The sequence below is a fragment of the Giraffa tippelskirchi genome, chromosome 5 (genome assembly GCF_054371585.1).
Source record: "Giraffa tippelskirchi isolate mGirTip1 chromosome 5, T2T-mGirTip1v1.2.pri, whole genome shotgun sequence".
NCBI lineage: Eukaryota > Metazoa > Chordata > Mammalia > Artiodactyla > Giraffidae > Giraffa > Giraffa tippelskirchi.
In genome coordinates this window covers 46,706,740-46,731,080 of record NC_137279.1, presented here as the reverse complement: position 1 = coordinate 46,731,080, position 24,341 = coordinate 46,706,740, and the positions used below count along the sequence as shown (strand labels likewise).

The 24,341-nt window shown below is 43.3% G+C and overlaps 1 long non-coding RNA gene across 1 annotated transcript in view; it reads right to left on the bottom strand.

Moving 5' to 3' along the window:
- Positions 1–2,264: 2,264 nt before the first annotated feature.
- LOC145505117 (uncharacterized) overlaps positions 2,265–24,341 on the bottom strand; it is a 35,007-nt gene continuing 12,930 nt past the window's right edge. Inside the window, exon 3 of the long non-coding RNA XR_014052862.1 lies at positions 2,265–2,418. This is a non-coding gene — a long non-coding RNA (uncharacterized LOC145505117). The remainder of the gene's footprint in view (positions 2,419–24,341) is intronic.

Sequence of the window (24,341 nt, the reverse complement as noted above, 5' to 3'; positions counted from 1 at the left end):
GGCGAGGGTGCAAAGGACGCCTGGGGCTTTCCAGTCTCTAGTTTCCCTCTGAGATACGGAGGAGGCAGGAAGACAGTATCCCAGGGTGCTGGAACCCTGTGGAAGTGGCAACGCCCCCCACACCTGCTTTCCTCGGGGGGAAATTCCTTCGTGCATCCCTCGCGCTGCCATCCACCACCCTCCCCGCCTCCCGCCCTTCCCGCCGCAGCGCTTGCGTGGGAATGTTTCACAGCCACCACAGCGAGGTAAGAAGGTAAAAATGTAGATGTCGAAAACAGTGTGGAGGTTTACATTACGTTCCTACTTCCATTTAAAAGTGGTCATATCAAGAGAAGACCTTATGGGGCAGGTACACGTCCGGGAAACTGCCTGCTTCTGTCCATATCTGTATTCCGCGCAGGTGCTGCGGGAAATAGCATCGCCATTAGCTACGCACTGCTCATCTGCCGAAAAGCAGCACGTGGCCAGGTGAAACGGACTAGCCAATGAGCTAGTCCGGGGTGGGGAAGGTGAGGTGTCGAGGGAGAGTACCGGGGAGCTGGGAGATTCACCTTGGAGACGGAGGAGACCTGTGAGGTGGTCTGATTTGCATCCCAAAGTAGCTGGGGCTCCGAAGCGTGTTTGGTGAGCTCGGAGCGCCCTCTGTTGATAAAAGTTTGCAACAAGAAGCCCTGCAAGAGAGTTTGATATAAGGCTTTTAAAAAATGGATATAAAATTTACATACCGTGAAATGCACAATTTTTACGTGTACAGTTTATTAACTTTGATAAATGTACATTCCCAGGTAAGGCACCACCTCGATCAAGTTATATATCTCCATCACTCCAGAAAGTTCGTACCTGTGTCTTCCCAGGTGATTCCAATCCGTCATGTAAAATCACAGTTCTGATTTCTGTTGTATCACCATAGATTAGTTTTACCTGACTGCGAAGTTTTTGAGCTACATGTTGTTGATAGTACAGGTCTGTTTTCTGTGTGTACTCTGTTTTTCATTCCTGTCTCTCCGGCCTTCTTTTTGTTGATTGAATTGTTTAGTATTCTTTCACCCCTCTATTAGCCTTTTAACTGTTCAGTTCAGTCACTCAGTTGTGTCCGACTCTGCGACCCCATGGACTGCAGCACGCCAGGTCTCCCTGTCCATCAACAACTCCCGGAGCTTGCTCAAACTCATGTCCATCGAGTTGGTGATGCCATCCAGCCATCTTACTCTCCGTTGTTCCCTTCTCCTCCTGCCTTCAATCTTTCCCAGCATCAGGGTCTTTTCCAGTGAGTCAGTTCTTCCCATCAGGTGGCCAAAGTATTGGAGTTTCAGCTTCAACATCAGTCCTTCCAATGAACACTAAGAACTGATCTCCTTTAGGATGGACTGGTTGGATCTTCTTGTAGTCCAAGGGACTCTCAAGAGTCTTCTCCAACACCACAGTTCAAAAGCATCAATTCTTTGGTGCTCAGCTTTCTTTATAGTCCAACTCTCACATCCATACATGACCACTGGAAAAACCATAGCCTTGACTAGACAGACCGTTGTCGGAAAAGTAATGTCTCTGCTTTTTAATATGCTGTCTAGGTTGGTCATAACTTTTCTTCCAAGGAGCAAGTGTCTTTTAATTTCATGGCTGCAGTCACCATCTGCAGTAATTTTGAAGTCCAAGAAAATAAAGTGTGTCACTGTTTCTACAGTTTTCCCATCTATTTGCCATGAAGTGATGGGACCAGATGCCATGATCTTAGTTTTCTGAATGTTGAGTTTTAAGCCAACTTTTCACTCTCCTCTCTCACTTTCATCAAGAGGCTCTTCTGTAAGGATTATAATATGCATCTTCAACTTGGGCTACTTAATTTTGTGCCACTTCACCTAAAATATAAGAAATTTGCAACAGTATAATTCCATTTTACCTCCCTCCTTTATGCTACTATTTGTTGTATTTTATATCCACATACATTGTAAAATCCGTAATACTATAGTCTCCATTTTACTTTAAACAACTTGTTGTCTTTTGGTGAAGCTAGAACATTTTAAATATGTGGGTTTTTAAAAACTAATTGGGTAATTCTGGTGGCTTAGAGGGTAAAGAATCGGCCTGCCATGTAGGAGACCCAGGTTTGATCCCTCGGTTGGGAAGATCCCCTGGAGAGAGGCATGGCAACCCACTCCATTATTCTTGCCTGGAATCTCAGATGGACAGAGGAACCTGGAGGGCGGGCTACTCCATGGGGTCACAAAGAGTCAGACACAACTGAGTGACTAACACACACACACACAAACTATTTATTTATTTATTTGGCTGCTGTTGGTTCTTAGTTGAAGCACAAGTGGGATCGTCCTTGCTTCATGAGGGATCTTTTATTGTGGTTCCCCAGCTCCCTTGCAGCTTGTGGAATCTTAATTTCCAGACCAGAGATCTAACCAGAGTCCCCTGCATTAAAAGGTGGATTCTTAACCACTGGGCAACCAGAGAAGTCCCTGGGGGTTTTTTTTGTTGTTGTTGTTTGTTTTTTGTAATCACCCAATTTTATATTTGGAAGACTGATAAAATTTTTTTCCTATAGAGCCAGCTTTTTAGCTAGGTCATTTCCCTTCAGACTGAAGAACTTCCTTTAACATTTCTTGTACCAAGGGTCTAGTGGTGACAGATTCTCTCAGCTTTTGCTTATCTGAAATGTCATTTTTCACTTTTGAGTCTGAAGAACAGTTTAACTGTATTTTGAATTTCTGGTTGACAGTTATTTTTCTTTCCACCCTTTAAAGATGTCATTCATTGCCTTCTATCCTTGCTTGCTTCTGATTAGAAGCTAACATTAACTCTCATGGGAATTCTCGTGTGTATATAATGTGTCCTTTTTCTCTGGTTTTGAAGATTTTTCTCTTTACAATTGGTTTTCAGCCATTTGGCTATAATGCTCCTGGATATGGTTCTCTCTGTATTTATCCTGCTTAGGGTTTGCTGAATTTCTAAGACCTATAATTTGATCTGTAAGTTTTTCAACAAGTTTGGGGAAATTTCAGCCATTATTTATTGAATTTTTCTAGACCCATTCTCTCTTTTCTGTCCTTCTGGGACTCCAATTACATGTATATTAGGACACTATTTGAATTCTCCCATGAGTTACTGAGGCTCTGTAATTATTTCAGTCTTTACCCTTTTATTCTTCAGACTGGATAATTTCTATTGATCCTTTATTAAGTTCACTGACATTTACCTCTGCTATCTCCAATCTCTGTCAAACCTATTCAGTGAATTCTTCATTTCAGATATTGTACTTTTCAATATATATGTGTATAGTTTCCCTTTAAATCGGTGGACATAGTTATAATGACAGCTTTAATTTTCTTGCCTGCTAATTCCAACATCTGGCTCATTTGGGGGTTACTTTCTATTAATTGTTTTTTCTCTTGACTCTGAATCACATCTTTCTGTGTCTTTTCATAACCAGTAAACTTTAACTGAAAGCTGGGTATTGTGGATATTATATCACAGAGATGCTAGATTCCATTACCTTCCTTTGAAAAGTACTGATTTTGTTCTAGCAGGCAGTTAAGTTAGTGCTGTGTGCGTGTGTGCGTGCTCAATAGCTCAGTTGTCTCCAACTCTTTGCAGCCCCACAGACTATAGCCTGCCAGGCTCCTCTGTCCATGGGATTACCCAGGCAAGAATACTGGAGTGGGTTGCCATTTCCTCCTCTAAAAGATTGTCCCAACCCAGGGGTTGAACCCGAGTCTCCTGTGTCTCCTGCATTGGCAGGTGGATTATTTACCAGTGGGTCATCTTAAACATAAAGGCTTGGCTTTGTGCTTTGTTAGAGCAGATAGTTCTGTTGAGGTTTGGCTCTTAGATCTGAGAAAAATCCCTTAGTCCTGGGACTTGTTCTTTACCCCTAAAGTATGGCCCTTCTGGGGGTTTGATGGAAGGACTAAAGTGGGGGCTTCCCTGCTGGCTCAGTGGTAAAGAATCTGCCTGCTAATATGGGAGACACAGGTTTGATCCCTGGCCCAGGAGAATCCCGCATGCCACAGAGCAACCAAGTCCGAGCACCACAACTACTGAGCCTGTGCCCTAGAGCCCAGGAGTCGCAACTACTGAAGCCCGCACACCCTAGAACCTAGCTCTGCAACAAGAGAAGCCACCTCAATGAGAAGCCCGTGTACCACAACTCGAGAGTAGCCCCCTCCCGCCGCAGCTAGAGAAAAGCCTGGTGCAGCAACAAAGACCCGGCACAGCCAAAAATAAATAAATAAATAAAATTATTTTTTTTTAAAGAAAATCTAAAGTGTTTGTATCAGGTCCCTCCAACTTGCACATTAATCTCCAGGCTCTGCTCCCCTGCAGTGATAGCAGCTGAAATCTCTTCAGCTCTTTCAACTTCGAGATACCTTTTCCCTTGGACTTCTTGTAACTCTTCCATGTATGCAAAATTTAAAAATATCAGCCAAGGATTTGAGAGAAATGTAATGTGAATTTCGGGACTGCCTCACTTTGACTCTCTCCTCCCTGGGATTCTTTTCCTCCCTCTCCAGCTACACCCCTGAACTCCACCGTGTAATGTCTCTAACCAGTAAGACTGGCTTTCACGTTGAGTTACAGCCACTGTGCCCAGCAGACTGGAAAAACCCCTGTAACCCTTCTTTCAAGGATTGAATCCTTGAATCCCCTCCAGTCTCTGCCCTGCTTTTGGCCACTCTCCAGTACCTTTAAATAGGTTCTTGTTGTTGTTACCCAGCTTGTAATTGTTTTCTTTTGGAAATTCAGTTGTATGTAAAGCACACCTTCATTTTAGCTTAATAGTGGCTTTTTCAAGTTGACCTTAGGTTTTTGTAATTCTTGTAGGTTCAAGGGTTTCTGTTTTCTGAGTTAGCAGCCTAAAGAGTTAGTTTTTAAATAAACTAGCTATAATTTTATTTTCTATCTAACTGAAGTTCTGTTCATGATGCAACCCAACTCCTCACAGATAAATAGAAATCTCTATATCTATACAGGCATGTTCAGTTCCAGACTACCGCAATAAAGCAAATAGCACAATAAAGTGAGTCTCATGAATGTTTTGGTGTCTCAGTACATATAAAAGTTACTTTTATACTATACTGTAATCTATTAAGTGTGCGATAGCAATCTGGCTAAAAAATGTACATAGTGAGTGAAAGTTGCTCAGTTGTGTCCAACTCTTTCGGACCCAGGCCAGAATACTGGAGTGGGTAGCCTTTCCCTTCTCCAGGGGATCTTCCCAACTCAGGGATCAAACCCAGGTCTCCTGCATTGCGGGGGGAAACTTCACCAGCTGAGCCACAAGGGAAGACCAAGAATACTGGAGTGGGTAGCCTATCCCTTCTCCAGCAGATCTTCCTGACCCAGGAATTGAACTGGGGTCTCCTGCATTGCAGGCAGATTCTTTACCAACTGAGCTATCAGAGAAGCCCAAAAAATGTATGTACCTTAACTTTAAAATACTTTACTGCTAAAAATGCATCATCTGACAATGCAGAGTTACAAACCTTCAATTTGTAAAAAAAAAAAAAAAAAGAAGAAGAAGCATTATAGGTGAGATGCAGTAAAATTAGGTGTGCTTGTATACTTCCCACATCTTCATATTTGAGGATGTTAATGGAATTACTTCAAGATTTAGGTTAAGAAAAAAAACCACTCTTATTAGGGATAAATTACATACTGACTTCCCCAACCCCAGAGCTCCTATTAACACCAATTTATTTATTCCATTGATATCCCTGGGTGAAAAACAGTATCTCCCTGCTATATACATAAGTACAAAGTGCAAAAAAAAATGTTAAGGTCCATTACCTGACTTAGAATGAAACTCTTATTCCATATTCCTTGTTGCTTATTTATTAAACAGATGTAGCTTCTTTGGGAGTATTTTGTGGAACTTTTATATTTTCAGAAAATGAAATTTAGCTTTTTCATTATTTATACCTCAGGGGTGAGTAGCTCATAAATTTTATAGCTAAAATATATTATGTCGCTGTGCTTTTGAAAGCCCCAAAGTATAAATCAGGAATAACCAAAATCAGGCTGGAAACTTCTAATTGCTAAGCAGAGGGCAGACTATAATAGCTTCCACTCCTCTTTAGTATTTTTCTTTTGAATAATTTCCACATTGATTTAGGCACCAACATGCCAGCGGAGTCAGTGGAGTGCATGTGCCAGAGGCGCCTGCGTTTCTCCTTGAAAGAGAATCAAAGCAGCTTACACTGTCCATGTGGTATCGTGATGAATATGCAAACAATATTTGCATATGATCTACTGGTGTTCTGGGGACCATATGATCATGTATGGGCTGCCAAAGAATCATCAGGAAGCTGATAACTTTAATTTGTGTACTTGGAGCACTACTGTAGTGCAAGAGAAGGTTGTTATCCTGCAGCCTAAGGAAAGTTTTCCACTCTTGGATGATCATTTCAATCATTAATCATTTTATGCTCACAAATTCCTTTCATGCTAAATTCCAAGTTTGATTTCAGTCCAAAGTTCAGATAGTTCAGAAGATAAAGAGGAAAGGGTGTGAACCAAATTTGTGTGGTTAGAGTGATCATTTTCTTTTTTCTGGCTTTCAGGTTGTGGAGAAAAGACCAGTGATTAAAAATAGAGACACAGGGGCTTCCCTGGTGGCTTAGTGGTAAAGAATGCAGGAGACGTGGGTTCAGTCCCTGGGCCAGAAAGATCCCACATGCTGCGAAGCAACTAAGCCCAAGCGCTACAACTACTGAGCCCATGCACCCTAGAGCCCATGCCCAGCAACAAGAGAAGCCATCCCAATGAGAAGACTGCACACACAGCTAGAGTGTAGCCCCCGCTTGCCGCTTCTAGAGAAAAGCCCACACAGCAACAAAGACCCAGCATAGCCAAAAATAAATAAAATTCAAAAATAAAGATATATTTAAAAACAGAGGAAGATCTGATGAGTGCCCTCCCATTGACACTGGGCACCAACTGTGATGACCATGGAAGATGCTGCCACTTATCACAAGAAGTCTCCTGCTTTGAAAAGGGAGTACAGCACTCTAGGTACCATTGTTTATAACAGTGAAGTCAGAGAAGCAACTTTTGTGTGTATCAGTAGGGGATGGGTTTAAAAACTTACAGTAGTCAGCCTATGGAGTACCATGCAGCCACTAAAAATGTTCTCATAAAAGAATAACTTTATGGAAAAGGTGGAAAGACGTTGATATATTAGTGTTAAGTTTTTATTTATTTATTTTTTTGGGGGGATGCACAACATCCCCGTGGTGCATGTGGGGTCTTAGACCCCTGACTCAGGATTGAACCACGTACCCTGCATTGGAAGTTCAGAGTCTTGACCAATGTCTTTCCCATCAGGGAAGCCAGTGTTAGGTATTTTTTAAATGTAAGTATGTACAATATAATGATAATTCAGCGGAAACAAAAGAAAATTATGCAACAGAAAAAAAGAGAAATAACATCAAGGTATTAAGAGTACAACAGCTCTCTGGGAGTTTCCTCTATGTTTTCTGAGAAAATTTTAACATTATAATTATTATTTTATTATAAGAAAAGTTCAGTTGAGTTGCTCAGCTGTGTCTGACTCTGCGACCCCATGGACACACGCCAGGCTTCCCTGTCCATCACCAACCCCCACAGCTTGCTAAAAAAAGTTACTAAAATTTTTTTTAAAAAAGAAATTAAAGCAAGTTTCAATTTTTAGAGAATGAATCACAAGGAGCTAGAAGGGTAAAAGGTATGGGTTCCCTACCTATGCGTAGTCAAAGCCAGGATACAGAAACAAAAGAAACAGTAACAGCAACCAAAAAGGAAAAAAATACCATATGCTGGCAAGACAGGTGGGTAGAGAATACTGGTGATTAAAAATATTTTACAACAAAATAAGATTTCAAAGCACTTTATAAAAAAAAAAAACTAATTTTACATCATTTACCTCACTAATTTTTTTTTTTTAATAAATTTATTTATTTTAGTTGGGGGCTAATTACTTTACAATATTGTAATAGTTTTTGCCATACATTGACATGAATCAGCCATGGGTTTACATGTGTTCCCCTTCCTGGACCCCCCACCCACCTCCCTCCCCATCCCATCCCTCTGGGTCATCCCATTGCCCCAGCCCTGAGCATTTGTCTCATGCATCAAACATGGAATGGTGTTCTGTTTCACATATGATAATATACATGTTTCAATGCTATTCTCCCAGAACTTTCCACCCTCACCTTCTCCCTCAGAGTCCATAAGACTGTTCTATGCATCTGTGTCTCTTATTCTGTCTCGCATATAGGGTTATCGTTACCATCTTTCAAATTCCATATATATGCATTAGCATACTGTATTGGTGTTTTTCTTTCTGGCTTACTTCACTCTGTATAATGGGCTCCAGTTTCATCCATCTCAGTAGAACCGATTCAAATGTATTTTTTTAATGGCTGAGTAATATTCCATTGTGTATATGTACCACAGCTTCCTTATCCATTCGTCTGCTGATGGACATCTAGGTTGCTTCCATGTCCTGGCTATTGTAAACAGTGCTGCGATGAACATTGGGGTACGTCTCTTTCAATTCTGGTTTCCTCGGTGTGTATGCCCAGCAGCGGGATTGCTGGGTCATATGGCAGTTCTATTCCCAGTTTTTTAAGGAATCTCCACACTGTTCTCCATAGTGGCTGTACTAGTTTGCATATAAGAAGGGGACCCTAGAGCCCTCTAGAGGTGAGGTGACTTGCCCAAGACACAGATCCAGTGGGGGGTGGGTGTGGCGTGCAAGGGAGGAAGCACAGACCTGTCTTTGGTCCCCAGCCAGGAGCCGCACACAGGATCAGAAATACAGCATGTGTTGGTGACAGGTGAGACTTTAAAAAGCTGTGAGAGTCCAGGACAGAAAACAAAACCACTTCATGTCTAGTTGACGACTGCTCTGATGAACTTAGAGCTGGAGCAGAATATCATTGTACTGTTGGGTGCCGGGAAACAGTTTTACATAAAATTTCAAAAACGGCGCTTGGTTTAGAGGCAGGTCAGGTAAGCAGGTCAGCAGAACAAAGGAAACAAAGAGTTAAGGGAGTCAGAGAAAGGTGGGATATTCTCACTGGAGAAGTCATCAGTGAGGAGGAGTGGAGAGTGACTGGGCCCTGCAGGATGGATCAGAGGTTAGGAAAGGCTGGGAAAGACATCAGACAAGACACAGGCGCCCAGGAGAAAAGGGCAGGGACGTCCCAAGTGAACTCTCTTTCCAGAACTCAGGCGCCTGTGGGAGTATGGAGGGATGGAACCATGTCACGTAATAGTTTGAATGTCAAGGATTAGGGTTTTGAACTTCAGGCAGTGGAGAACATTGAGGGTGAGGAACATGGCCAAGGCCACACGTAACATTAATCTGGTAGCACTTTGTAAAAAAATAGGTTGAAGTAGTACTACATGGAAGCAGCCATACCAGTTAGGAGGAAAAAGGTAAGGGGAGGTCATAGAATTCAATTATTAGGAACCAAAAATCCTCATATAAAGACAAAAAATGTGGACAGTGTTTCATCAAAGAAGTTATATAAATGGCTAATAAAGAACATGAAACAATGCTTAACATCATTAGTCATTATGGAAATGAACATTAAAAACCACAATGAGATACTACTTCATACTCACTGGAATGAATATAATCACAAAGGCAGACAATAGCAACTCTTGTTGAAGTTATGGCAAAACAGGAACCCTCATACATTGCTGGCGGGGATGTAAAATGATGTGGCCACTTTGGAAAACAGTTTGGCAGTTTCTCAAAAAGTTAAGTATGAACTAAGTATCTACCTGAGAGAAATAAAAACAATACCACACAAAGACCGGCACACAAAAGTTCATAGTGGCATTATTCAGTTCAGTTCAGTTCAGTTCAGTCGCTCAGTCGTGTCCGACTCTTTGTGACCCCATGAATTGCAGCACGCCAGGCCTCTCTGTCCATCACCAACTCCCAGAGTCTACCCAAACCCATGTCCATCGAGTCAGTGATGCCATCCAACCATCTCATCCTCTGTCGTCCCCTTCTCCTCCCGCCCCCAATCCTACCCAGCGTTAGGGTCTTTTCCAATGAGTCAACCCTTCACATGAGGTGGCCAAAGTATTGGAGTTTCAGCTTCAACATCAGACCTTCCAATGAATACCCAGGATTGATCTCTTTTAGGATGGATTGATTGGATCTCCTTGCAGTCCAAGGGACTCTCAAAAGTCTTCTCCAACACCACAGTTCAAAAGCATCAATTCTTCGGTGCTCAGCTTTCTTCACCGTCCAACTCTCACATCCATACGTGACCACTGGAAAAACCATAGCCTTGACTAGATGGACTTTTGTTGGCAAAATAATGTCTCTGCTTTTAAATATGCTATCTAGGTTGGCCATAACCTTCCTTCCAAGGAGTAAGCGTCTTTTAATTTCATGGCTGCAGTCACCATCAGCAGTGATTCTGGAGCCCCAAAAAATAAAGTCTGACACTGTTTCCACTGTTTCCCCATCTATTTCCCATGAAGTGATGGGACCAGATGCCATGATCTTAGTTTTCTGAACGTTGAGTTTTAAGCCAACTTTTTCACTCTCCTCTTTCACCTTCATCAAGAGGCTCTTTAGTTCTTCTTCACTTTCTGCCATAAGGGTGGTGTCATCTGCATATCTGAGGTTATTGATATTTCTCCTGGAAATCTTGATTCCAGCTTGTGTTTCTTCCAGCCCAGCATTTCTCATGATGTACTCTGCACATAAGTTAAATAAGCAGGGTGACAATATACAGCCTTGACGTACTTCTTTTCCTATTAGGAACAAGTTTGTTGTTCCATGTCCAGTTCTAACTGTTGCTTCCTGACCTGCATACAGGTTTCTCAAGAGACAGGTCAGATGGTCTGGTATTCCCATCTCTTTCAGAATTTTCCACAGTTTATTGTGATCCACACAGTCAAAGGCTTTGGCATAGTCAATAAAGCAGAAATAGATGTTTTTCTGGAACTCTCTTGCTTTTTCGATGATCCAGCGGATATTGGCAATTTGATCTCTGGTTCCTCTGCTTTTCTAAAACCAGCTTGAACATCTGGAAGTTCACGGTTCACGTATTGCTGAAGCCTGGCTTGGAGAATTTTGAGCATTACTTTACTAGCATGTGAGATGAGTGCAATTGTGCGGTAGTTTGAGCATTCTTTGGCATTGCCTTTCTTTGGGATTGGAACGAAAACTGACCTTTTCCAGTCCTGTGGCCACTGCTGAGTTTTCCAAATTTGCTGGCATATCGAGTGCAGCACTTTCACAGCATCATCTTTCAGGATTTGAAATAGCTCAACTGGAATTCCATCACCTCCACTAACTTTGTTCGTAGTGATGCTTTCTAAGGCCCACTTGACTTCACATTCCAGGATGTCTGGCTCTAGGTGAGTGATCACACCATCGTGATTATCTGGGTCGTGAAGATCTTTTTTGTACATTATTCATCATAGCCAAAATGTAGAAAGAACCTAAATGTTCACCAGTTGGTAAGGGGTTAGACAAAATGTGGCGTATCCATACAATGGAACATTATTTAGCAATAAAAAGGGAGGAAGAATTGACACATGCTACAACATGGATGGACCGCAAAAACATTAGGCTAAGCGAAAGAAACCAGACACGAGAAACCATATATCGTATGATTTCATTTATGTGAAATTTTCAGAATAGACAAATCTGTGGGGACAGAAAGCAGATTAGCAGTTGCCTTGGGGTGGGGGTAGAAACAGGGATTAACTGTGGGCGTGAGGGATCTTACTGGGGTGATGAAAATGTTCTGAAACTGATTTATGATGATAGCTGCACGACTTGCTAAATTTAACACACACACACACAAAAATAGAAGTGCACTTGTGTAGAGTGAACTTGATTATATGTAAAATAAACCTCACTAAAGTCGTTTCTAAAAAGTAATGGGAGAGATAAAACAGCAAGTGGAGATGAAGATCGGTTTCAGAACTATGAACTTACTCAGCAAGGCTCAGAGACCAAACAAATGGGAGGAGGAAGCTTGAGGTGTGAGGGGTGATTTTCAGGATGTGAGCTGAAATAGCCTTTTTGACAACAAGGAAAAAGGAGAAGAAGATGATGTGTTTCATTTAGAAAAGATACAGCTACAGTAATCCAATTGCCTTTCCCTCTGAAGTGAAATTCCCAGAGAGAAGGTTGACCTGCACGTGCACTTCAGGAATTCCAGCAGCTACAGCTGGAACCCCAGCGTCTCTCTTCACATGGATCAGAATGAACCCAACACTGGGAAGAACACTAGGAGACACTTGCTGATTGCTGGTGGGAACAGAAAAGTCATGAAAAAACTGAGAATACATGCTTTAAAAAAGAGTTGTGATATTAGCATCTCTGTAAGGAACTGCCAGGGGCTTCCCAGATGGCTCAGCAGTCAAGAATCTGCCTGCAATGCAAGAGATGAGGGTTCAATCCCCTGGAGGAGGGCATGGCAATGCACTCCAGTCTTCTTGCCTGGAGAATCCCATGGACAGAGGAGCCTAGTAGGCTACAGTCCATTGGGTCGCACAGAGTCAGACACGACTGAAGCGACTGAGCATGCACGCAAGGAACTGCCAGAACAAGATCATGGTAGCTGAGAGAAGGGAGTAAGCAACCATCGGCAGGGGCAGGAGTGGCTGGGAGCAGGTGCTGGGAATGAGCACCACAGTCGACCCCAGGAGGTAATGGGCAGAGAGGTCCATGCAGCCCAGGGAAGGCCTTCGAAGCCTATGGTGGAGAACAGGTGGCCACGTGAAGATCCTTCCTGAGGGAGAGAGGAGCTTACAGGAGCTGTGGAATTGCACGAGTTCCTCCAATGAAAGCTGAGAGTCAAGATCAATTTTTCTAACCAAATACTGCTGTTGCCCACACCCTAGATCCCCCAGCTATGTGTTGCCTGAACCCAGGGCACCAGCCTGTGGGGTCTCTGGTCCTCTGAATTGCTGAAACCTCCCCTTTCACTGCAACCACACCCTCTGTTGCCTCCCCCTCAATCTCACCGCGCTACAAGATCTGCCAATACACACCTCCGTCACCAAAGACATCCTCTCAGTTCTATTCCTGCTAGAAAATCAATAGTTCTGATCCACCTGCATTTGCCCCATTCAGCTCATGAACTGGAAATGCAGTGTGTTGGATGGATGAATAGATGGATGGGTGGGTGAATGGACACAAGACCTTGGGGAAAAAAAAGAGGGATCAGATGAGAGAAACTGGACAACAGATGTTCCTTGGTGGGGAAGCAGTGACAGCTCATATTGCTTCTTATGGAAAGGTTGTGACTGAGATTAAACTGTGATCTTTCCTGTTACTTTTCTAATATTTAAAAAAAAAAAACATGATTTAAATTTAAATCTTCACTTAAAAGCAAAACACAGATAAGTGTCAGAGAATTCAGGAGTTATGGTTTCCACAGCAACATTCACGTGGCCATCCAACTACTACTAAATAAATGAAATCAAGCATTTCTATTGCCCTTGACATTCAGCCATATGCTAAGCAATCTCTTTATTGGTTTATAATTCGTTGCAGCCACCTGTGCAAGAGGGAGCCTTTGCACGCCCACATTAAGAATGATGAAACCAAGTCCCAGGGGAGTAATAATAATGTGCCCAGAGGAACCCTGGCTGTCTGACTAACTGGTGAATCTCACAGAACAGCAAGCTACAGGGTGGAATGACAGTCCCAGGGCTGACCGGAGTACACAAGGAAGGCCAGTCACTAGCTAATGCCTCTGTGTGCTAGCTCCTGCTAGTGAGCTTTTTCAGGCCCCCAATAATGAAGATGGAGCCACAGGCAACTAATGAAGCAATAAGAAAAACCAGAGGCCTCAATATTCCGAGTGGAGGGGATGCGAAGAAATACTGTGTAGCCTTGGTTCAGCTGGTCTCTCATGTGACCAACTTCACTACCTGCCCGGAACTCTGAACGTATACTAAAGGAAGAAAAATATTCCTCCAGTGGTTCAGAAGAATGAGGGGCAATAAACTCCTTGGTCTCACAGAACAGAAGCCAAGCCTAGCACACAAGATTGCCTTGGGAAGTTCCACTTGTTTGACAGATGAAGAGACCCCACAAGAGGTGACAGATGTTTACTGTGGTAAAGCTCTTACAGCAACAAATTCTAGCAAATCTCACCTAGCAGATGCACACGGGCACATGGATTAAAAGTATCAGTACAACCCAGGGCCCTGAGCCACAAAATGTGACATGTGGCCCACGGTCCCAAGGTGGGGAGGCCTGAGGACTTAGTTGTCATCTTAATGCGTGATCTTTAAGGAGAAATAAGTGGTGGCTCATGAAATACAGGGCTGAGCTAAATTGGGAGGTGCCAACACACACCTGAAAAACACGAACTAGTGCATGAAAATGCACACTTTTGGTGTGAGAAAATAAAAAGCACAGAGGCAAGCCCCAAACATCACACTTCCTGCATCAAAGAGATAGGTTTTGAATCCCAGATTCTGAACGGTAGACAATTAGAAAGTTTTTCCTAAAAGACAAGCAGATAATAGGTTCAAGATTGATATAAACTTTGGTTGTATTAAAGCAGACGCTCCTCCTGCAGGAAGTTTTTCCCAATTAGTCCAACTTAAGTATCCTACAGCCCCTCTGGGACTGCAATCTTATCTTCCCAATATCCCTAATAACCAAGCATTAAGCAGATACTTATATAACAACATAGCCACGCATGAGCTGTCCATATATCTGTTTTCAGTTGCCCTCTTTTCTCTATTAAATGGATTATTCGTAAAGAGTTCTAAAGCTACGGTGCAAAGGTGCAACCTGATTGTTAATTACAGAGCTCCAACTTAAGATATGAGGCATCCATTTAGCATTCCAAAACTGTGTGCATGACATCTGTTAAATTATGAGCCAGTGGCCACATCCTTAATCTTCATGTCCCTAACATTCAACGCAATGCTGGGTGTGGCTCTTAATTCGTGTTTATGGGGGAAATAAATGTGTACCATTATATTAGTGCTTTGCTTTTCATATGAAATAGGTCACTTGAAACTTACCTTGAACATTGCATTCTGTTCCAAAAGTCTCACAGCCAAAAAGACAAACGAAGTGACCAATCACAAGCAATTAAAGAGCCTAGGAGAGACTGCTCAGCAGAGAAGACTGAAGTGACTAGAACACAGTCTAAAAAAAAAAAACTATGATAAATCAGGACCGTGTTTAGTAAGTCCATTTCCAGGGGTGAGAACAAAGATAGGAACATACCTCATTCTAGGAGATTAAAATTTAGGAGACAAGTTTAGATTAGAGCTAAGATAGTGCAGGCTTTCATGATAAAAATAATGACTGAAAACTCTAGTGGACTGTGTCATCATCTCCCTTAGCTACTGGAGGCAAGCCTACCAGTGTTTAATTTTCAAGGACACCTGGTTGATCCTCTAGTCCAATATCCGGTTCTATGCCAGCACAGAATATTGTTCTTTAGCAGTTGGCTTTTCAGAATAATTTACACGAAGTGACTAGCATTCCCTTACCCGTTATTCTTCTATGAAGATGGCTGGCAGAGTTATTTTCCTTATATTGGTGAGATGCCCCAAAACACAAGAAAGCTAAACGATATGCCCAACATCACAAAAGCAGTTAAAATGGCAAAGGAGGAATTTGAATTCCAAACTGTCCTTCTCTACTTACTCTCTCTTTGCTACAGCGAGCAAGCGATGTTTCTGTTCCAGGATTCCTTGAGGACATGCTTCCTGAGACCTGCTCCTAGCTCATGTTTCAAACTCTCAGGCATTACATTCAAATAGTCTTTATTTTTATGTTACTGACAAATTTACCCAAACCGCACATAGCTGAAAGCCCTGGAGCTAGTGTTCACACTCCTTAGGGTGGGAGCAGGAAGTGATCAAATGGCTAAAAACTCAGGCTGGAGGAGGACATGGCGGCCCACTCCAGAATTCTTGCCTTGAGAATCCTCATGGAAAGAGGAGCCTGGCAGTCTCTGGGGTCGCAAAGAGTTGGACACACCAAAGCAACTGAGCACACACACATGCATAACATAAAATTTACCATCTTAGCCACTTCTAAATGTACAGTCAGTGACATTAAGCACACTCACAATGTTGTAAGCCATCACCACCATCTACCTCTAGAATTTTTTATCTTCCCAAACTGAAACGCTGTACCATCAAACACTAGCTCCCCATTCCTCCTAGCCTCTGGCAACCACCATTCTACTCTGTCTCTGACTTTGACTATTCTAGATGCCTCATCTACATGGAATCATACAGTATTTGTCTTTTTGTGACTTTCACTTAGCATAAGGTCCTCATGGTTCTCCTTGTTGGCTGCCATATTTTGAAGGTCGAAATTAGCAGACTGAATGAGAAGACAGAGAATGAGAGGAGGTGAGAATGATTGCTAGATTTTTGACATGAGCTGGATGGATGGAGTTTCCATGGAAAGCAGAGCTAATGCATCGGTCCACAGCCATGTCTACGTTCCAGCATGTTCTCATATCCCCTTCACCCCTGCTCTAGCACCTCATGGACCTCACTATAGGTGCCATGGCAACAAGGGACCAGTGGGATTTCCCTGGTGATCAGGTGGTTAAGAATCTGCCTTGCAATGCAGGAGACAAGGGTTCTATCTGTGGTTTGGGAATTAAGACCCCACATCCCAAGGATCAACTAAGCCTGCATGCTCCGGAGCCCGTGAGTCACAGCTAGCAAGTCTAAGACAGCAACAAAAGGTCCCGCAGGACTCCCACCTGCCGCAACTAAGACCGGACATAACCAAATAAATAAATATTAAGAAAGAAAAAAACAAGGCACTGATGACGCCTTTAAGGCTTTCCATCATCCAAATGAAAGAAGCAAGGAGGATTTGGACATTCATCTTGCCCTTCCCCAAGTCAGTGATACAAAAAATAACTCAAGAGTCTAAGAATACTATCAGAGAACAGACAAGCATCTTGGCCACTGATATACACACCCTCAGAGTCAGCAATTCACCAGCTAACATGCTACGGGATGAGATGCTGAGAGAATCTTGTACACCTTACTTAACCCGAATAAAGAGTGAACACTGGTCGACAAGAAGAGTTTTCCACCAGATCTAGCCCAGAGGCTGAACAGTTCAGTCCCTGATCACACAGAAGATCTTAGAGCCAACTGCTTTCCTCTTTTGTCTTCCCATGACTTCTTCCCTTGGTCAGCACTCACTCATAACGAGGGTGATGGTGGTGGTGTCCACACAGGATGCTACCTCAGGTCTCACCCCAGGCCAGTAAGTCTTCCAAGGAGATGCAGACAAGCCATCCCCTGCTCAGAGCTTTAAGGATCCCCTTTATCTAGGGCACAGGACCCTGGGAGGAGGATACTCCAGTGGACACATTACACCCTTTGGAGGGGCTCTTTCCAACTACACCCTCTCCTGGAGACTCTCAAACCACCTTCCTAGGGCTGTGCATCCCCTCCCAACCTGAGAACAGTGCATCTGCACAACAAACTCCTTTGCATGACCTTCAAGGCCCTCCATGATCGGGCGCCAACCCAGCCTACCCACACTTAATCTCTGCTACTTCTTCCACAGACCCTAACATCCAACCAAGCTGAGACCCTCATTGTTCCCCCCACACACTGTGCAACCTCTCATCCGTGCATCTGTTTTTGCCTTTGCCTAGAATGGCCTTCCTCCTATCACCACACATTCAGTCCTCCCTCCTACAACAACCCTCTTCAGTGCCACCTTCTCCAGAAAGCCCTTCTCTGAGCCTTCTACCTGGCTGCACTCTCTTCTCTGAATCCCCATGTCTGTCTCAGGTGGGCTCCTTTCCTGTGGGAAGGTCCTTCTCTCCTATCAGACCATAAACTCGCACTGGTCAGTCGCATTCTTACTGGTTCCTCTCCCGGGGCCTGACACATGTCGTTAGGGTTCAGAGTTTGTTAAGTCAATATGACAATCATTTATGTGAGTCAAATATATAACTAGAAAATCACTCAGCACAGGGGCTCCTGGAAACGTCAGGATCATATTTGTTTCCCTGCTCTATGCCTGCTGCATATCACCTTTATGATCACATACAAAGTCCAATGAGATAACAGAAAAACACGTCTGAACTTTTATCATAGTTTTGTATTAACTCTCAGGTTCTCAATTGCCTGTTTTTTTCCTCAGTCCTACTCCAGATTTTTAATATCTTACTGTTTATCCATTCATTTTACTTTTTTTTTTTTTTTTACAAAACAAAACCAAAAAAGAACTTTAAATTTTGCCCAATACTCCTGAGAAATTCTCCCTTACAGTTAAGTCAAAACAAGGGTAAGTTAACTGTAGTGGGTTGAATAGAGGTACCCGACGAGATACAGCCAAATCCTAATGCTCCCCTCCCACCTGTAAATGTAACCTAATTTGGAAATAGAGCTTCTGCAGGTGTAATTAAGTAAAGGATATCAAGATGAGATCATCCTAGATTTGGAGTGAGCCCTAAATCCAGTGACTGGTGGAAGATCTGAGACATAGACACAGAGGAGAAATAGGGGCAAGGGCAGGCTCTGAGAAGGTGGAGACAGAGATGGGAGTGATGCTGCTGCAAGCCTAGGAACTTCTGAAGCCACCAGAAGATGGACAAGGCGAGGAATGGTCCCTCCTGGAGCCTTTGGGGGGAGGATGGCCCTGTCAACACCTTGATTTGGGGCTAATGGCAGAACTGTGAGAGAATAAATTTCTGCTGTTTGGAGCCATCAGGTCTGTGATAATTTATTATGGCAGCCACAGGAAGTTAATACATTAACCCATTGTATCAGTCCCCAAATAACACCCAAACCCAACTCTTCAGCCAGTTTCCCCTCTTCCTATTACTCCTTTAAAAACAAAAAATCTCATCTTACTTGGCTTTCCTCTCTCCCACCTTGTACTTGTCAGTCCCTGTCTCAGTGCGGGCTGCCATAAAAAAAAAAAAAAAAAAAAACCTCTATGGACTGGGTGGCTTAAACAATAAATATTCATTTCTCACATCCTAGAAGCTGAAGTCTGAGATGAGCATGCCAGCAAATCTGGTTCTGGTGACTTCTTCGAGGTTGCAGACTGCCGACTTCTCCCTGTGTCCTCGCTTGGTAGAAGGAAGCCCATCTATCCCTCTGCCTCTTCTAAGGGCAGTGATCCATTCCAGAGGGCTCCATCTTCATGGCTAATCCTCTTCCAAGGCCCCACCTCTGAACACTATCACAAGGGGGAGGGTGGGTTACATCAATATTCAGTCCATAACAGTCCCCTTTCCGCCTTTCAGTTTTCTTTCTCTACTAGCTGTTTCTTTCTGGTTTGGGTGCCACTATTCCTAACCTCGCTTCATCACGCAGGTGGGACCTCTGAATCACCTCCCTGTAAGTCCCTGCGTGATGAATGCTGGATTTATACTGCACACTTCACCACATGAGAGGTGAAACCTCTCATTTGGAGCAAAAGCCACAGGAAATAAGCAAAAAGCTATTCATCATGTCATTAGAGAACCTTAGCCCACTTCCAACCTATCCACTCCCTTCCCACATCTTCAGGTCATCATCTCTCCTGATAACCAGCAATTTCAGTCATTTTCTACATGCGTTTCTGTTGGTCTTCTGAGAATTCTCATTTCCCAAAGTAGAAAGGCCACACCATCTTTGGTGAGCCTGGGTGGTACAGGGGGTTGCTGTGCTTGGGGAGATTATAGTGTGACAGGGAAGGGGGTGAGATGGCATCACCCCATTTTCTACCCACCCTCAGCAGAAGGGAGACAACAGAGCAAACAGCACCTGGGAGGAAGGAGAGAACTTCCTTCCCGGGTTCTTCCATGGAGCCTCTGTTATTTCTACCCATCCTGAGCTGGAAAAGAGTTTAGTCAATGAAGAATAAAATGTCCTAGCCATGTAGGATGCATGAAGGAAGTCATCAAACCAGGGCAGGAGGCCCCCAGCCACAGCAAGACTCTGTGTTCACCTGGTGAAACACCACTCAGAAGTCCCCGTGTGTGTGTGTGTGCGCGCGCGCGCGTCTGCGTGCGTGCACATGTGCAGAAGTCCTCTTTTTTGGCATCCTTTAAATTTTCTTCATCAAAGAGAAACATGTGAACTAGTTTAAAGTCAGATATGCAAAAGCATTTTTACAAACCCTCTGTCCCACTCCCCTGTCCCGCACCTGTGCCCCTCTTCTCTGGAGCAACTTCTGAACTTCTTGAGGTATTTAGCTTCATTTTTTAAAATGTGCTTGCGCTCTTATTTCTGCCACCTCCTGATTTATCCATTTCAGACACTGACTCTTCACTCTGCATTGTGATGCATGAAGTTTTAGTTCTCTGCTCTCTACCTCTTCCCAACAATGGTATTAATAAAAACCAGAACAGGCTCCCAATTATGGGGCCCTTGTTAGGTACCAGGCACGTTCCATTTCAGCACAGCTGGTCACCCTTTCCTCCCAGATCCCACACTCCCTCCGGTTCCCCTACCTCACTGGTCACTCCCTGGGTCACCTCTGCCAGTTCTCTCTCTCTCTCTTCCCTGCCCTCGTAAGGATGGAGCACGCAGGGTTCATTCCCTGGTCCTCTCTTCTTCTCCATCCACTCTCCCTGCTTGGTGGTCTCATCTAAGCTCACAGCTCTAAGTACATCCATTTCTTGATGACTCCCGGGGATTCATGTCTCTAGCCCTGACCCCTTGCCTGTCTCCAGACCCCTGTGTCCACCTCTCTTCTTGACTTCACTTAGACGGCTAATAGACACAGCACACTTAACACATCCCACACCCACTCTGGCTGATTATCCCAAAATCTGCTCCCCCTGCTGACTTCATCATCTCTGTGGTGACAGCTCTGTCACTGTGGTTGCACAGGTACAAAGGCTGCAGGGAGGCTGGGGTACAAAGAGAAGACAGAGTCAGTGAGAAATTCCCCACAGCAGATGTGGTAAAGACATCTTAAAAACAAGCTCATATCCCCAATGTTCACAGCAGGATTACTCACAGTAGCTAAAATGCAGAAATACACGAGCATCCACCAATAGATGAATGGATAAACAAGATGATATATACCCATACAATGGAATATTATTCCACCATAAAAGGGATGAAGTTGATAAATGCTCCAACATGAATGAATCTCGAAAACCTTATGCTAAGTGAAAGAAGCCAGACACAAAAGGCCACATATTACGTGATTCCATTATATGAAATGTCCAGAATAGACAAAGAGCAGATTATTGGTTGCCAGGGGATGGAGAGAGGGGGGAAGTGAAGAGGAACACTGATGGATACAATGTTTCTTTCTGGGATGATGAAAATGATATGGGATCAAACAGTGGTGATGGTCGAACAACTAAAAACCACTGAATTGTACAGTTTATAAGAGTGAATTTTATGATGTATGAACTACATCTAGAAAACTGTTTTTTATGAGCTAATATTCAAATTTAAATTATGTGCTGTAATGTGTTACTAAGTAAATCATTCTCATTACTCCAGCCTTCAGTTAAGGACTGCCATATACACTGCTTCTCCTAGAACATGTTGAAGCAGATTAAGAAAAAAGAATGATGTTCTGTGTTTGGGTGGATATGGAGAAAAGCAAACAGTCACACAAGGACTGTAGAGAGGAGATTAAGAATTAAGGAAGCAAAAATTATATCAAGAAGTAACTAGAAGAAACCTAAGACCTGTGATGCTCCTACAGGCATCTGTGGTGACAGAAAGCAAAAGTGAAGTCGTTCAGTCGTGTCTGACTCTTTGTGACCCCATGGACTGTAGCTTACCAGGCTCCTCCGTCCATGGGATTTTCCAGGCAAGAACACTGGAGTGGGTTGCCATTTCCTTCTCCAGTGTATGAAAGTGAAAAGTGAAAGTGAAGTCGCTCAGTCGTGTCCGACTCTTTAGTGACCCCACGGACTGCAGCCTACCAGGCTCCTCCGTCCATGGGATTTTCCAGGCAAGAGTACTGGAGTGGGGTGCCATTGCCTTGTCTACTATTAGACTATTCAGTTATACAAGCCAATTAATTCCTTTTTATGGGGTGAGCTTTCTGTTACTCGGAGCAGCAAAGATCACATCTATAGTCAGGTGATAATGTTTGAGAGCACACAAAATGTGCAAACTACACCTTACTATTTCCCTATTATGTTACTTGCTTTTTCATCAGAGGTTTGTAAAAAGGGGCATAAAACCTCCTGAAAGTTCTGCTTATGAAATACTTGTATGGGTTTCATGATAACTAATACAAATCTATAAAGCTTTCAAGACTAAATAAAAATGTAACTGACAAAATTAATTTTGATCTGTGTTAGCCTTAAATATTTTGAAAATATAAGTCTATACTTTACAAACCCAAGTTTGAGCCACATTAATATTATTCCTGTCAACACATCCATCATTTGGTTTCTGTGGAAGGTCAAGTGCCGTGTTGTTTTGGAGTTTGTGTGTGTGTGTGTGCGCGCTCAGTCATGTCCAACTCTTTGAGACCCTGTGGACTATAGACCACCAGGCTCTTCTGTCCATGGAATTTTCAAGGCAAGAATACAGCAGCGGGTTGCCATTTCCTATTCCAGTGGACCTTCCTGCCCCAGGATCGAACCTGAGTCTCCTGCACTAATAGATGGGTTCTTTTCTGCTGGGCCACCTGGGAAGCCCATTGGAGTTCGGTGGGCTGCAAGTCAAAGCTGGCCGGGCCCAGGCTTGCCCTTAGCCTGTAATCCACCCAGACTCATTACTCCACACAGTTCGTGTATCAGCCTCCAGGGGCCGTCCCATCCCAGAAACTAGCTTGGACGCTTTTCATGTGATGCTCTAAGTGACAGATGTTTCTATATGTAAAATGGAAAATTATAGCAATTGCTGGAAATGTCACCATCACCGCCTGAGTATGCAAGAGACGCACCCAAAACAAGATGCTTAAGTAACGTTGAAAATAAAGTATGAGCAAAAACCTACCAGGCAAATGAAATGAGGAAAAAATTGGAATATTAATGGTTTTAGCAACCTGGAATTTTCCCACCCCCACACACTGACTGAAAGCATGCGTCAGGCTCAGCCAACACCTCACAGCCACCAGTAACCTGAGAGCATCGAGTTCTCTACCACCTGGGCCCAGCTCCTCACTGAGTTAGTGAATCGGTCCCCTCTCCCAGCTGAGGAGCTGGTCAGCTGGCCCTAGGCAGGCACAATTTTCTCTTTGTATAATGTCTGCTATAAATCAAAGTTTCCTAAAAAGCCCTGAAGATGGTAAGTAGGATGTTCCCAGTTCTCCAGAGGAAGCTGGAGGGGAAGCAGGAAACCTCACTGCCTCAGCAGTCCAGCCCAGTCCACCTGCCACACATTGTTCTCAGCCGCTTTTCTTTCCTTCAAGATTTACTGATGCCTTCCTGGAAGGGTTGCTGTTGTTCTGTCACTCAGTCATGTCCAACTCTTTGCAACCTCATGGACTGTATCCCGCCAGGCTCCTCTGTCCATGGGATTCTCCAGGCAAGAATACTGGAGTGGGTTGCCATGCCCTCCTCCAGGGGATCTTCCTGAACCAGGGATCAAACTCACATCTCCTGCATTGGCAGGCAGATTCATAGTTTGTTCTAATTCCCTTCTCATCTATTTCTCATGGCAAATGGTGGATATTTTTTACTTCTAGGATCCTTAATTTGCCTATATAATGTAGATATGGAGCAGTGCAGCCCACCTCATTGTTTCAAAATTATTCAAATTTTGCTCATTCCTGCGGGCCATAACTGCGGCTTCTGCTTGAGTAACCACTCCCTGCCTGGTAGTCATTATTTCCCGTTTGAGGCATATTTAAAACTATGCAGATGTGCTTTAGTCTCACTGGTATCATTTACCAATAAAAGGAAGCCAGATTCAGTGACAACAAGCTCTCTACAAATTGCTTCACACTGGATATCTTTGGGAGCTTCTCAAAACTGATTTTTAAAAAAAGAATGAAGAAAAACAGAAATTTTCTTTACAGAGCTTAGAGGCTTCTCCATGGATATTTCTGAATGTCAGATAAGATCATTGCTGCCTTTGTAAGTATTAGCCACAAGAAAAGAGATAAAAACAAATACTTTCTACCACCCTGCACACAATAAAGAGCTAAAGAGCCAGGATATTATACAGTTCATCCATGTATTGATATTTAGTTGATAAAATATTTCTACAAGACCAGCCTTCATGCTATTTTGACAACATGAATCTTTGTGTCTATAGATTAAGACAAAGAAAGATTATAGCCAGATATTTAAGGTGGCTGAAAGCTTTAGAAAAGTATAAATAAAGATTTTGTATTTATGGTACAAAATAGAAACAAGAAACCCAGGCATTCTTTTCTGCCCTTGGTGGATATATTTGTTTGAGGCTTGCACCTGTTTGGGGCTTCC